Below are 14,538 nucleotides of genomic sequence, written 5' to 3'. Positions count from 1 at the left end.
AGTTACCATCAGGTCTTGCCTAACTGGTCCCCCTGAGTCCACTTTGCCCCACTACAGTCTACTTTCAACACTGCTGGAGAGTGATCCTGTTTAAATGCAGGTCACATTATCTCATTTATTGGCCCAAAGTCTCCAGTGTTTCCCATCTCTTTACACCAGGTTACAAGGCCTTATATGATCCAGCTGCTTCTCATTATCATTCAGATTTCCTCTGCTCTTCCCACCCTCTCACCTCAACTACAATGGCCTTCTTGTCATTCTGGGAAGATCCCATGCTTGCCTTAGGGCCTTTGCACTTCTTTTCTGCAATGTTCACTTCCTGGATATCCATATAGTTCACTCTCTCACCACCTTAAGGTCTTTGTTCAAATGTCTCCTTCTAGGTGAGTCCTTTCCTGGCCATCTATTTGAAATTGAAAACTCGAATCCCTGACACCTCCTATTTTCCCTGCTCTATTTTCTCCATGACACTTATTAATTTCTAACATACCATTCAACTTATTCTTTTAAAAATGATCTTTTTCTGCCTACTAAAGAGGAGACTTCATATAGGTATTTTTGACTGTTTTATTTTTTTATGTATCTACAATATCCAGAATAGTGCCAGGCCTTAGTAGTTGTTTAAGAAATATTTGATAAAATTAATATTAGACATTTAAAATAATTTTTATCAAATAAGCCAGCAAAAACATATGTTCACCTATACTATTCAGTCTTGCTTATAATTTTAATAAACGAAATGTGAAAATCCTTATATGGTTTTATTTACATTATTGGTGCAAAAGCAATTGCAGTTTCTGCCATTAAAAGTAATGCCAAAAGTAATTGCAAAACCCGCAATTGCTTTTGTGCCAACCTAATACAATTATTCACTAAACATTAAAAGCCAAAATGAGGAGCACAGAGATAAATAGGACAGACTGTAGCAACTAAAGGAGTTTATAATTTAGGAAAAGAATAAAGATATCTGCATAAATACCTATAATAAATCTTTTGTTATATATTACCTGCTATATAAAATATAGTAATATATAATTATAAGAAATATTTTATTTAAATATAAAATTGAGATTATATTTAAATAGATATTTAAATTCTTGCTATTCATAGGATACCTTAAATTTTAATAATGTTATTATGGACTAGAATACCAAAGATATTGATATGGTTTGCCTCTGTGTCCCCACTCAAATCTTATCTTGTAGATCTCATAATTCCCACGTTGTTGGAGGGACCTGGTGGGAGAACATTGAACCATGGGGGCGGATTTCTTCCATGCTGTTCTCATGATAGTGATAAGTCTCATGAGTTCTGATGGTTTTTTTAAAAAAATGGGAGTTTGCCTGCACAAGTTCCCTGTTTGCCTGTTGCCATCCATGTAAGATGTGACTTACTCTTCCTTGCCTTCCACCATGATTGTGACTTGCTCTTCCTTGCCTTTCACAATTATTGTGAGGCCTCCCAGCCATGTGGAACTGTCAGTAAATTAAACTTTTTCTTTTGTAAATTGTCAGGTATGTCTTTATCAGCAGTGTAAAAATGAACTAATATAGTAACTTGGTACCTGTAGAGTGGGGCATTGCTGAAAAGATATCCAAAAATGTGAAACAACTTTGGAACTGGGTAATAGGCATGGGATGGAACAGTTTGGAGGACTCAGAAGACAGGAAAATGTGGGAAAGTTTGGAACTTCCTAGAGATCTGTTGAATGGCTTTGCATAAAATGCAGATAGTGATATGGACAATAAAATCCAGGCTAAGGTGGTCTCAGATGAAAATGAGGAACTTGTTGGAAACTGGAGCAAAGGTGATTCTTATTAGGTTTTAGCAAAGAGCAGTGGCATTTTGCCCCTCTCCTAGAGAATTGTGAAGCTTTGAACTTGAGAGATGATTTAGTGTATGTGGTGGAAGAAATTTCCAAGGACAAAGCATTCAAGGGGTGACTTGGGTGCTGTTAAAGGCATTCAGTTTCTAAAAGGAAACAGAACATAAAAGTTCAGAAAGTTTACAGTCTGACAATGCAATAAAGAAGAAAATCCCATTTTCTGAGAAGAAATTCAAGCCAGCTGCAGAAATTTGCATAACTAACAAAGAGCCAAATGTTAATCCCAAACACAATGGGGCAGATGTCTCCAGGACATGTCAGAGAACTTTGCAGCAGTCCCATGCATCACAGGCCCAGAGTTTCAAAAAGTGGTTTCATGGGCTGGGCCCAGGGTCTCCAAGTTGTGTGCAGCCTAGGGACTTAGTGCTCTGTGTCCCAGCCACTCCAGCTGTAGCTGAAAGGGGCCAACATAGAGCTCAGGCTGTGGCTTCAGAGGCTACAAGCTTGAATCCTTGGCAGCTTCCACACAGTGAAGAGCTTGCCAGTGCACAGAAGCTTCGGGGTTTGAGAACTTACACCTAGATTTCAGAGGTGTATGGAAAGGTCTGAAGGGTCAGGCAGAAGTTTGATGTAGGAGTGGGGTCCTCCTGGAGAACCTCTGCTAGAGCAGTGCAGAAGGGAAATGTAGGGTCATACTCTCACACAGAGTCCCTACTGTAGGGGCACCACCTAGTGGAGCTGTAAGAATAGGGCCACCGTCCTCCAGACAACAGAATGGTAGATCCACTGACAGCTTGCACAGTGTGCCTGGAGAAGCCGCAAACACTGAATGCCAGCCCATGAAAGCAGCCAGTAGGGAGGCTGTACCCTGCACAGCCACAAGAGCAGAGCTGCCCAAGACCATGGGAACTGACCTCTTGCATCAGTGTGACCTGGATGTGAGACCTAGTGTTAAAGGAGGTCATTTTGGAGCTTATATTTGACTGCCCTGCTGGATTTCAAACTTGCAGTCCCTTTGTTTTGGGCAATATCTCCCATTTGGAATGGCTGTATTTATCCAATGTCTGTACCCCCATTGTAGCTAGGAAGTAACTAACTTGCTTTTGATTTTATAGGCTCATGGATAGACGGGACTTGCTTTGTCTCAGATGAGACTTTGGACTGTGGACTTTTGAGTTAATATTGAAATGACTTAAGACTCTGGGGCACTGTTGGGAAGGCATGATTGGTTTTGAAACGTGAGGACATGAGATTTGGGAGGGGCCAGAGGTGGAATGATATGGTTTGGCTCTGTATCTCCACCCAAATCTCATCCTGTAGCTCCCATAATTGCCACAGGTTGTGGGAGGGACCCAGTGGGAGATGACTGAATCATGGGGACAGATCTTTCCCCTGCTGTTCTCATGATAGTGAATAAGTCTCATGAGATCTGATGGCTTCAAAAAAAAAAAAAAAAAATGGGAGTTTCCCTGCACAGCTCTCTCTTTGCCTGCTACCATCCATGTACGATGTGACTTGCATCTCCTTGCCTTCTGCCATGATTGTGAGGCCTCCCTGGCCACATAAGACTAAAGTTGATTAAATCTCTTTCTTTTTAAAATTGCCCAGTCTCAGGTATGTCTTTATCAGCAGCATGAAAATGAACTAATACAGATATATTTAGCAAAATATTTATAAGGAATGTCTTTGCTGTAGAAGTAATCAGAGGTGATGTTAAGGTACACTGTGCTTCCAGAAAAGGGAAAGACACAGGCCTAGTTTTATCAAGAAATCAAGATTTCTTTTAAATTTATAACTGGTGTTCTGAGGAACATGGGAACCCATGGATGTAGACTTTTGAATTCAATCTAAAAAATTACTCCTTGAATTAATGTGAAAGTATATTTACCTAACTGAAAAGGAAATGGAGTCTCAGAGAACATTAACAAATTGTACAAGGCCACATATTATACCCCAGGTTTTCCTGGGAGTAGAGTTTTTTTGCCTAGCTGAGAAATCTTCCTGGCCTAATATATGTACATTGGCTTTGAGAATGCATATCTCTATCCTTGCACTTTACACAATATTTAATCATTTAATAATTTCCTACTTATGTGACTTTTTTACTATGCTGTTAGGTCCTTGTGAACAGGAGGTCTGAGTAATTCATGTTTACAACTTCAATGCCACATATCATGTCAAATGTGGTGGAAGTGTTTAATATGTTGAATCAATAGATGCATTAGTACATGTATATTGTCACATGTTGCTTAATGAAGCAGATATATTCTGAGAAATGCATCATCAGCAACTTTGCCATCGTGCAAGTGTCATAGAGTATACTCATACAAACCTAGATTGTACAGCCTACTGCACACCTAGGCTGTATGGTACAGCCAACTGCTCCTAGGTTACAAACCTGCACAGAAGGTTATTGTACTGAACACTGTAGACAATTATAACAAAATGGTAGGCATTTGTGTCTCTAAACACATCTACATATGAAAAAGACATTTGCACATGTATGTATATAGCAGTGCAATTCACAATCGCAAAGATGGGGAACCAACCTAAATGCTCATTGAGTAATGAGTGGATAAAGAAACTGTAGTATACATACAACATAGACTACCACTCAGCCATAAAAAGGAACAAAAAAATGACTTTTGCAGAAAGTTGAATGGAGCTGGAGGCCATTATTCTAAGTGAAGTAACATAGGAGTGAAAAACCAAAAACTGAATGTTCTCACGTGTAAGTGGGAGTTAAGCTATGAGTAAGCAAAGGCACACAGAGTCATATAATGGACTTCAGAGACGCATAATGGGGAAGATGAGGGGAAGCTAGAGACTAAAAAAAAAGACACATTAGGTATAATGCACACTACTTGGCTAACAGGTGCACTAAAATCTCAAAATTCACGACTATATAGTTCATCCACATAACAAAAATCCCACTGGTACCCTGAAAACTCTTGATATAATAAATAAATATAAAGAAAATGAGTAAAAATAACTAGTATTCTCAGTCATCCTATCTATGAACTGTTAATCATTTATTTCCCTAAAAAACACATATATAGATATATTAATTTTACAAAATAAATGAGATTTATACTGTAAAAAAAGACAGAAAAAAAACAAAAAAAGTATCTGAACATAGAAAAGATACAGTGAAACACAGCATAAAATATTTTTAAAAGGTACACCTGTATAGGGTACTTATCAGGAATAGAGCTTTAAGACTGAAGTTGCTCTGGGTTAGCCAGTGAGCAAGTGGTGAGTGAATGTGAAGGCCTAGCATATCACTGTGCACTACTGTAGACTTAATAAACACGTACAGTTAGGTTACACTAAATATATGAAAATAATTTTTCTTTCTTTGATAGTAACTTTAGCTTACTGCAACTTTTTTACTTTGTAAGCTTTATTTCTTTAACTTTTTGACTCTTTTGTAATAAGACAGCTTAAAACAAATCTTATATAGCTGTACAAAAACATTTTTCCTTATATCCTTATTCTGTAAGCTTTTTTCTATTTTAAAGTTTTTGAATTTATTTTTTTACTTTTTAAATTAAAAAAGAAACTAGGACACAAAAGCACACATTAACTCAGGCTTACACAAGGGCAAGATCACCAATATCACTGTCTTCCATTTCCCATCTTGTCCTGCTGGAAGGCCTTCAGACAATAACATGCATGGAGCTGTCACCTCCTTATTTGTTCACTGACATTAGAGAGGTCAGGGACCTCAAGTTGTTTTTTTAAAAATAATTTTACTCTCCACGTCTTATTCTGTTGAGGAAAGGTCCTGAGTCCTTCCAAGCATGTCCAGGGCTGACTGCTTGGAATTTTGATGCCTCTTAGTCAATACGGTCCCTGGACTCAAAGCACCATTGGTTTTAAACATTGCTAATGCCAGGAGCAGTGAGCACTTTCCCTGAAGTTTCTGCTGATGCTCCTGAACAAATTTGTTTATTTTTCTTTCACTACTATTCAAACATAAATAGTACCCAATGTCTAACTTGTTATCTCAATCCATGTATGAATGGCTGTTCCCAGAAATGACTTGGCATAGTTTTGATTAAAGACTGTTTTCACACCTTTAGGAAAACAGCACAGCTAACTGTGGAGACACAGAGTGTGAACCAGAGGATTAATAAAGACCAATGAGCTCTGACAAATGAAGCTTATTTGTTCCCTTTCTATTCCTAGCTCTTATTCTCTAGGCAGAGCAGCTGCTTGGCATCAGCAGAAATTTCAAGTCTAGTGAGACTTAAGCATTAACCAGACACTGCAGCAAAAAAGCAAGAAATAAGGAAGAAATTAGAAGATTGTTGGGTAGTACAAATACAACTTTTGAAAAGATAAAACAGGTATTTACTTGTGGGGATTTCAGATACATTTACTTAAGAATTCAGCACAATAAAATTTTGAATACAAAGATACTATATTTCTTTAATAAGCAAAAATTCAATATCTATTGAAAGCAGGATAAAAACTACATGAAATATTTTGTTGTCATCAATTCATAACCACTTTAAAGTTCTTTTGTTAGTAATAAACAATTCTAATAATCAATGCTGATTGTGAAAACTCTTTGTTTTGTGTGAAGCTAGTCCATGAGTTTTTTCAAACTGTTAACAAATGCTTGAGATTTTTAAATGGGGATTTAATGGTAGATTTTAGGGTCTACCTAAACACAGCATTTTGGGTAAATAAGCATTTTTCTCAAGAATGCCCATAGAATTCTCTGTATCCTCAAAGGTATCCTTCATGTCAAAAAAAAAATGCTAAGATTATAAATCGTTCTATTACAAAGACACATGCACCCATATGTTCATTGCAGCACTGTTTACAATAGCAAAGACTTGGAAACCAACCCAAATGCCCATCAATGATAGACTGGATAAAGAAAATGTGGCACATACACACCATGGAATACTATGCAGCCATAAAAAAGGATGAGTTCATGTCCTTTGGAGGGACATGGATGAAGCTGGAAACCATCATTCGCAGCAAACTGACACAAGAACAGAAAACCAAACACCGCATGTTCTCACTCAAAAGTGGGTGTTGAACAATGAGAACACATGGACACAAGGAGGTGAACATCACACACCAAGACCTGTCTGGGGGTGGGGGACTAAGGTAAGGATAGCGGGGGGTGGGGGGGTTTGGGGGAGAAAACACTGGGGAAAAAATCCTAAGTTTGGTTTTGGGGGGATGGATGCAGCAAACCACCATGGCATGTGTATACCTATGTAACAATCCTGCATGATCTGCACATGTGCCCCAGAACTTAAAGTATAATTAAAAAAAATAAAAAATAAGAATAAAAATAAAAAATAAAATTGGAGATGCAAAAAGTAAATAATAAAAAAATAAACTTTCAAAAAATCATTTGTATTAGATTGGAAGAAGTCAAGGATTCAAGGTGTAATTTCTAAGATAAAAGCTGGGGAATGTAATATATAAACTAATTTATAATTAACAAATTAACATAACAGAAAATTAAAATATTTTTGGATTAATCCCAAGAGGTGATAAATAAAAGTTACGAAATAAAAAACAGATAGCAATGTAGTGACCAAATAACAAAAAATGGTAAGAACATACTTAAAACAGTTAAATTTACTTAAATGTATTTAAACACCTAATCTGATGCTCAAGGCAACAAACTAGAATAATGCTTGTCTGAGGGAAGGAAAAGCTCATAATAGCAAAAATAATTTCTCATTCTTTGAAAATCATCTTTGTTACTTTTAAAGCAAAACAGACCATACTCTACTTACTTACTAATTTCTCTTTCAATAGTTGAAAATGTTTTGGAAGAACAACTGCAAGGTAGGTGTGTGGGCCATGTGAACCTTCAGACTTGGCCAGGGCCAGCCTCAAATGTAAAACACCGTGGTCTGTACTTAGAGCAATTGCTTGACCAGATAAACCTCAGCTTCCTAATCTGAAGCAGCATCTCCCAAAAGATAGATGCAGCATCTTACTTATGATACATGTCCAGTATAAATTAGCTTCATTCTTTTCTCTCAATTGCCGTAAAAGTATATGATAAGAATTGTATTTTCATTTTTATTTATTTTCTCAGAAGTGATAGCTTAGTTATTGGTAGCAGCATCCAGTGACTGACTCAAATTTTTCTCATACTCTTTAGGAAAGCACAAGTGGCTCGGGAGAGGATCAGTGCCTCAGGGACTCCCCAAACCTAGTTGTGTCTTGGTCAAATTAGGTTTTACAAAATATTAAAAGCAAATTGATTGACCTTGCCTAACTTTTATTGCTATTTAAGTGGGCCAGAGTTTTGCATACACTTAATAGACTATCATTGAATGAAAAAACTTAGAGGTTCTGGAAAGTTATTCCCCCAAATTGTTCTTTTATCCCACTTAAATAAGTAGTTTACATTTCCCTGAAAACTTCTGTTTATGAAATGAGATTTCAGGATCTTCCTGCAAATTTTAACTCTGTAATTTACTGAGCCATGTCCAATCATTGTACCTGAGGAATAATTACTTTATGGGATTACGTGCTAGATACAGCTGCACATTGAAAGAAGTTGTTTAATTTAGAAGTAGCCCTGGGAGTGTAGCTGAAGAATCTCTGGTAAGTGATTTATGGTAATTCTGAAAAATGAGACACTTCCTGGGTGCATAGCCTCAGGGGCATCAGGTATTGGCAGTCCTGAGAAGAAGAAGGGAAATTGGATAGCAAAGACACACTTCCAATTCCTCACTGTTGCCAGAACAGTTTCACCCAGATCTGGTCCTAGTTTATGAGTTCTGAATTGGTGCTGAGACATGTATGAGTATTGAGGAAACTGACTCTGATTTATGAGTTTCTGAGAGTATTCTTCATGTTTACAATTTAATATTATATGATTCTCTACTGATAACGATACTCCTAAAATTCTTATAAACATTTAATAATATGACAGGATTCTCTGGGAAGATGAGACAAAGGAAATATCTGTAAGATATTTTCCTAAAAATAGTAATGAATAGTAAGGGTGAGTTATTGAAAAAGATTACATAGTCTGACGTAGCAATAATGTAAGGTTGTGATTATAGTATCTATAGGTCAGAAACTATCTTAAACGTCCTGTTTATTTTCCCAATAAACATATATGTGTATCTACCCCTCGTAAACTGTTTCCAATCTCAGGTGGCTTCTTTCCTTCTAGTCAAATGTTATCTATCCACCTGGGCTTTCAAACTAGCTTTCAAAAGAACTTTATCTTCTCTCTGCTTTATTCTTCACTTTATTATTCAACCTTGTTCTTTCAATCGACACGTTTCTGAATGACATATAAATAAGAAACTCCCACAATAAAATAAAAATATAAAATTTTTTATCACATGCCCATTTTTTATTGTAATTTATAATTAATGACTCAAAACTATCTTTTGCTCAGATTAAGAGAACTCAGATTAAGATAATTATAATTTACTTGAAGATCAATATGTCAGATAGTTTTACATGATTGCTTTCTCACTTTCCACTTCAAAATAAACACTAATTTCAGTGCAATCAGCCTTCTCCATATTTTCTGAATCTGTATATTTCTTTCTCTCTCCATATTGTAACTTGATCTGGAGAAACCTCATGTCTCACATGTATTGTAATTTTCCAATTATACTAACATACTTGAATCTGTACCTACATACATCTTCCCTCTTGTTACAGTGAAATTGTCTATGCTTCTCCCTAACACTAAACTATCTTACAATGGATCCCATCCCTCAAATCACTAAAGGTCTTTGATTATTTTTATCTCTTGCATTATCAATTTTTCCCTTTTGCTGATTTCCATCAACATATAAACATGCTCTATTATGATTCTTCTTAAAAATGAAAAACTTTCCATTGATCCCACATAACCCTGCAACTGCACTGTGTCTCATGTTTAGAACAAAACTCCTAGCCTTTATTTGCCCTTTTTTCCATTCTCTCCCCTTCCTTTTTTTCTTATTTTCCCTTGAACGTACTTCAGTTAGACTCTTGCTTCCACCACATCTTCATACCACTATAGTCAAGGTAACAAGTAATCTATAAATTTAAGATGAATGATCTCTTCTCGGTCCTTTCTTCCTCCATTTACCAATAGCATTTAGTACAATGACTTGTTTTTTGTTTTTTGTTTTTTTTTTGAATTATATTCTTCATTTGATTGGTGGACCACATGGTTCTCTTCCTACCAATAATACTACTAGCTGCTCCTCATCCTGCTCTGCCCAGATGCTCCTTTTTGTTCCTAACACCAAATGTTAGAGAGCCACAGGACATAGTTCTCCCGCTCATCTTCTCAGTGTTCCTACATTCCCAATGAAAACGATCCGTATCCATCGTTTAAAATAACATAACATTTATAGGTTGATGATTCCCAAATCTACATTTCCAACCCATATGCCTTCTCCAAATACAATCTCATAAATTCATTTCCCTATTCACAGTCTCCAGTTGGATGCCTAATTGGCATCTCAAACTTAACACAGACACAGCAGAACACATGCTATCACCACCTCCCTTCAACACAGGTCTCTTCAGCATCTTGGGAAATAACAACACTGTTTTTCTAATTGCTCAAGCCAAAAATCTGGAAGTTGATTTTTACATATCTTATTCGGTCATATTAAAGCCAGCATCAAATCCTATCATCTCTGTATTCTAAGAATATCCTGAAATGAACACTCCTCCATCCTCCACCATCATGACAATCCTTGTCCAAGCAGTCTCCAATACTTCTCTTCTGGATAATGCTTCAGTTCCCTAACTGGCCTTTCTGCTACATATCTACATAGTTTATTTTCTACAAGGATGAATTATCCTTTGAAAATGATATAGATTATGTCATTCCTCCACTCAAACTCTCCATCTCAGTCCAAATAAAAGCCAAAGCCCTTACAAAGACTGAGGGAACACTGATGTAACTCCCAACCCATTCCTTTGTCTCTACATATTTACTTGAGTGATCTTTCTGAATGAAAATCTGTGGGTGTCATTCCATTGCTTTGAATCCTCCATTGACACCCCCTATTGCCTTGAAAATAAGCCCAGATTCCTTAGGAAAAACATTCAGTACTCTTTATTGTGAAGCTTCTGCTTACTTCCATACTTTTGATTCCCACCATTTTCTTTTGCAAGTGCACCCTACTCTGCAGCCTAATTGAATTTGTTGTTTATTCCTGGTTGAATTGTATACTCCTATCTTTGTTTTGTTGTATAATCTGTTCCTTCAGCTTCAGATAACTGCTACCCAGAATCCCTGTGGTAACCCGGCCAAACTTCCCTTTCTTTGATTGAATAAGCACTTTCTTTGACTCCCTTCAAGGATTAACAACTTATTTTTTACTCTAGACTGTGCTGTAGTAAAATTTTGTATATAGGGTTTATATTTGTTACGTCTCTTCTTATCACATTATATTCAATTTGTTAGTCAATTTTTCTATCTCCTTTTTTGAGCAATAGGGTTTCAGCAATAAAACCTATATCATAATTATACTTAAGTCTTCAGCATTTAGCACAGTGCTTGGTATATGCACAGTTTTCAAAAACACGGAATGATATTTTTAACCAATACGAAGTGTAGGCATGACATGTAAGATGAATGATATTCTTTGAAATTAAAACCATTTAACTATTCGACCATTTAATTTGTCACTATTTAACCATTTAACCAAAATCAAATGAAAAGATGGATGTCTACAGAAAATGGAGGATAAGAAGGCAATTTATGTTTTTTGGTTGTGGTGCTGGTTTTTAGTTCAGAACAATCACAAGACAAGGTATTTGTAAACTGAATTAGTCTGATCACCACAAATTATTCCATTTAATATTTAAGAAGCTAAAATATATAAATAAAATGTCCCAGGACACCATAAAACTATCTTTGCCCTCTTTTTTGAGAATTTGTGCCCAACAAGTTATTACCTAATTTTCAATTTTATTTTTCTTTACTTCAATGCATTCTAAAGCTACACATAATTAAAAACAAAGGAAAAGGCAAACCACAGATGGAAAGAAACATCTTCAAAACATATTTGATAAATGACTTATATTCAGAATAGTATTAAGAACTCTTATAATTCAATGAGGAAGAAAAACAACCACAAAAGTATTCAAAAGATTTGAATAGACTACACTGAAGAAGCTATATTGATGGCAAATAAGCACAACAGTATTAGCCATGAGGAAAATGCAAATTAAAACTGCAAGATACCATGTAAAACCACTAGAATGAGTTCAATAATTTTCTTTAAAACCTGGTAGTGCCAAGTGTTGACAAAGATTTGGAGAAACTGGAGACCTCGTACCTGAGTGCTGGGAATGTAAAATTACATAGACACTTAGAAATCAAGTTTGGCAGTTTCTTAGAAAGTTAAACACACATTAATCCTGTGACCCAGCTAATGTACTTCTATGTATCTCTACTTACTAGAAATGAGAATATATGGTCCTCAGAGCTGTGTAAGTGACTTTTCATAACAACATTTTTCATTATGGCCAAAAACTGGAAACACGCCAAATGTCCAAAAGAAACGAACTTCTGAAATATGCAATGACGTAGATGATCCCCAATGATAATAGGCCAAGTGAATGAAATCAAACACAGAAGACTACATATTGTAGGATCCTACTTACATAACATTTCTAGAAAAGGCAAACCATGAGAAAGATAAAGCAGATTCGTGATGGTCTAGTGTTCAGGTTGGGAATGGGGATTGTTTACAAATTGTCACTAGGGAGTTTTAGGAATGGTGGGAACGTTGTAAAACTGAATTTAGATGATAGCTGCAGGGTGATAAAATTTAGCAAAACTCATTGAAGCATATTTAAAATGGGTGAAGTTCATGATATGTAAATTATGCTTCAATAATGATGTTAAAAATTAAATATTATTATTTTAATTATAATTTAAATAAGTTCTATGTTGGATTACAAATTCACTCATACATTAGGTTAATATAATTCAGTTTCACAAGCCACAATAACTCCTATGTAATCTAATAAAATCAAGTACTACAATCTTCAAAGCCAAAGAATGGAATCTAGATCAGCGTTATCCTGAAAAATTCCTTCAATGATGAGTTTATATCCATGCTGTCTCCTAGAGCAGCCATGAGTCAAATGGGGCTCTGGAGAGGTTAAAATGTGGCTGATGTAATTTGGTAACTGAATTTTAAAAATTATGTATAATTTTAATTAATCAAAAGTTAAATTTAAATATCTACACGTGGCTGAGTGTGGTGGCTAATGCCTGTAATCCCAGCACTTTGAGAGGTACAGGTGGGTGGATCACCTGAGGTCAGGAGTTAGAGATCAGCCTGGCCAACATGGAGAAACCCCATCTCTACTAAAAACACAAAAATCAGGTGGGCATGGTGGGCGCCTGCAATCCCAGCTACTCAGGGGGCTGAGGCAGGAGAATCATTTGAACCTGGGAGGCAGAGGCTGCAGTGAGACAAGATGGCGCCACTGCACTCCAGCCTGGGCAACAGAGCAAAACTCTGTCTCAAAAAACTAAACAAAACAAAAAAACTACATATGACTAGGTGCTACTATATTGAATAGAAGATCCAATACTTTATATGGGTAGATCAGTCTGCATAGGACTGGGATGCAGAGATCTTAGACTAGGCCAAGCTAGGTAGTAATGAAATCAGATGATTTAGGCGCCAGTCCTAGGTCCTAAGCCATACAGTAGTCACATCATCTGATAACATGGCATGTGCTGCCTTTACATTGCTGCCATAATGCTTTGAACTACTAATCCAGCCACTTTGGACATTACTGGAGATGTTTTGTTTGTTACAGTAATGAAATTGTATAGATTAGGTCAACTGTTATTACAGTTGTCAGGATTTTTTTGGTCACCTCTCCATTCTGATTTAAATGCAGGTGCCATCTACATTACATTTGCTTCATTTTATTGTTCAGCCCCTGTCTGAGTACTACTTCCAGAACAATCATTCCTTTGATTTGTATGACACTTTGCCATATATAAAATACTTTGGTATGAATTATCACCCATGAGCTTTGTGACAACCTTGGGAAGTAGGAAGGCTTGGTATTGCTGCATGCATTTAATAGAACATAAAAGTAACATTAGCAATTATCATTTATTGAAAAATTCCTTGATACCAAATACTTTATTAGGAACTTCATTCCTTCTTAGTCTCATAAACACATGTTTTATAGTTTAGGACCTTGAAGCTAAGCAACGTTGTCCAAGGTTGAACAGTAAAATAGTGACAAAACAGGGAATTTTAGGACAATTTATATGTGAATATATATGAGTATGTGTGTATACGTATACATAGATGTGTATATACATATATGAATACATATGTGTATCGTATGTGTGTGAATATATGTTTCCTCCAGGGCCTACTATAAAACATGGACTAATTTTTAGAGCTCTTTTAAAATTCCTAGTACCCTTCCATTTTAACAGAACTAGAAAGCAGTTAGCTCTGACTTCTAATGAAATCCATTACAGGCTGGACATGGTGACTCACGCCTGTAATTCCAGCACTTTGGGAGGCTGAGGCAGGTGGGTCACCTGAGGTCAGGAGTTTGAGACCAGCCTGGCCAACATAGTGAAACCCCATCTCTACTAAAAAGTACAAAAATTAGCTGGGCACAGTGGCAGGTGCCTGTAATCCCAGCTACTTGGGAGGCTCAGACTGGAGAATTTCCTGAACCCGGGAGGTGGAGGTTGCAGT

The sequence above is a fragment of the Sapajus apella genome, unplaced genomic scaffold, assembly GCF_009761245.1.
Source record: "Sapajus apella isolate SASKATOON/1434 unplaced genomic scaffold, GSC_monkey_1.0 scaffold7, whole genome shotgun sequence".
NCBI classification, from domain to species: Eukaryota; Metazoa; Chordata; class Mammalia; order Primates; family Cebidae; genus Sapajus; species Sapajus apella.
This window is presented reverse-complemented; position numbering follows the sequence as displayed.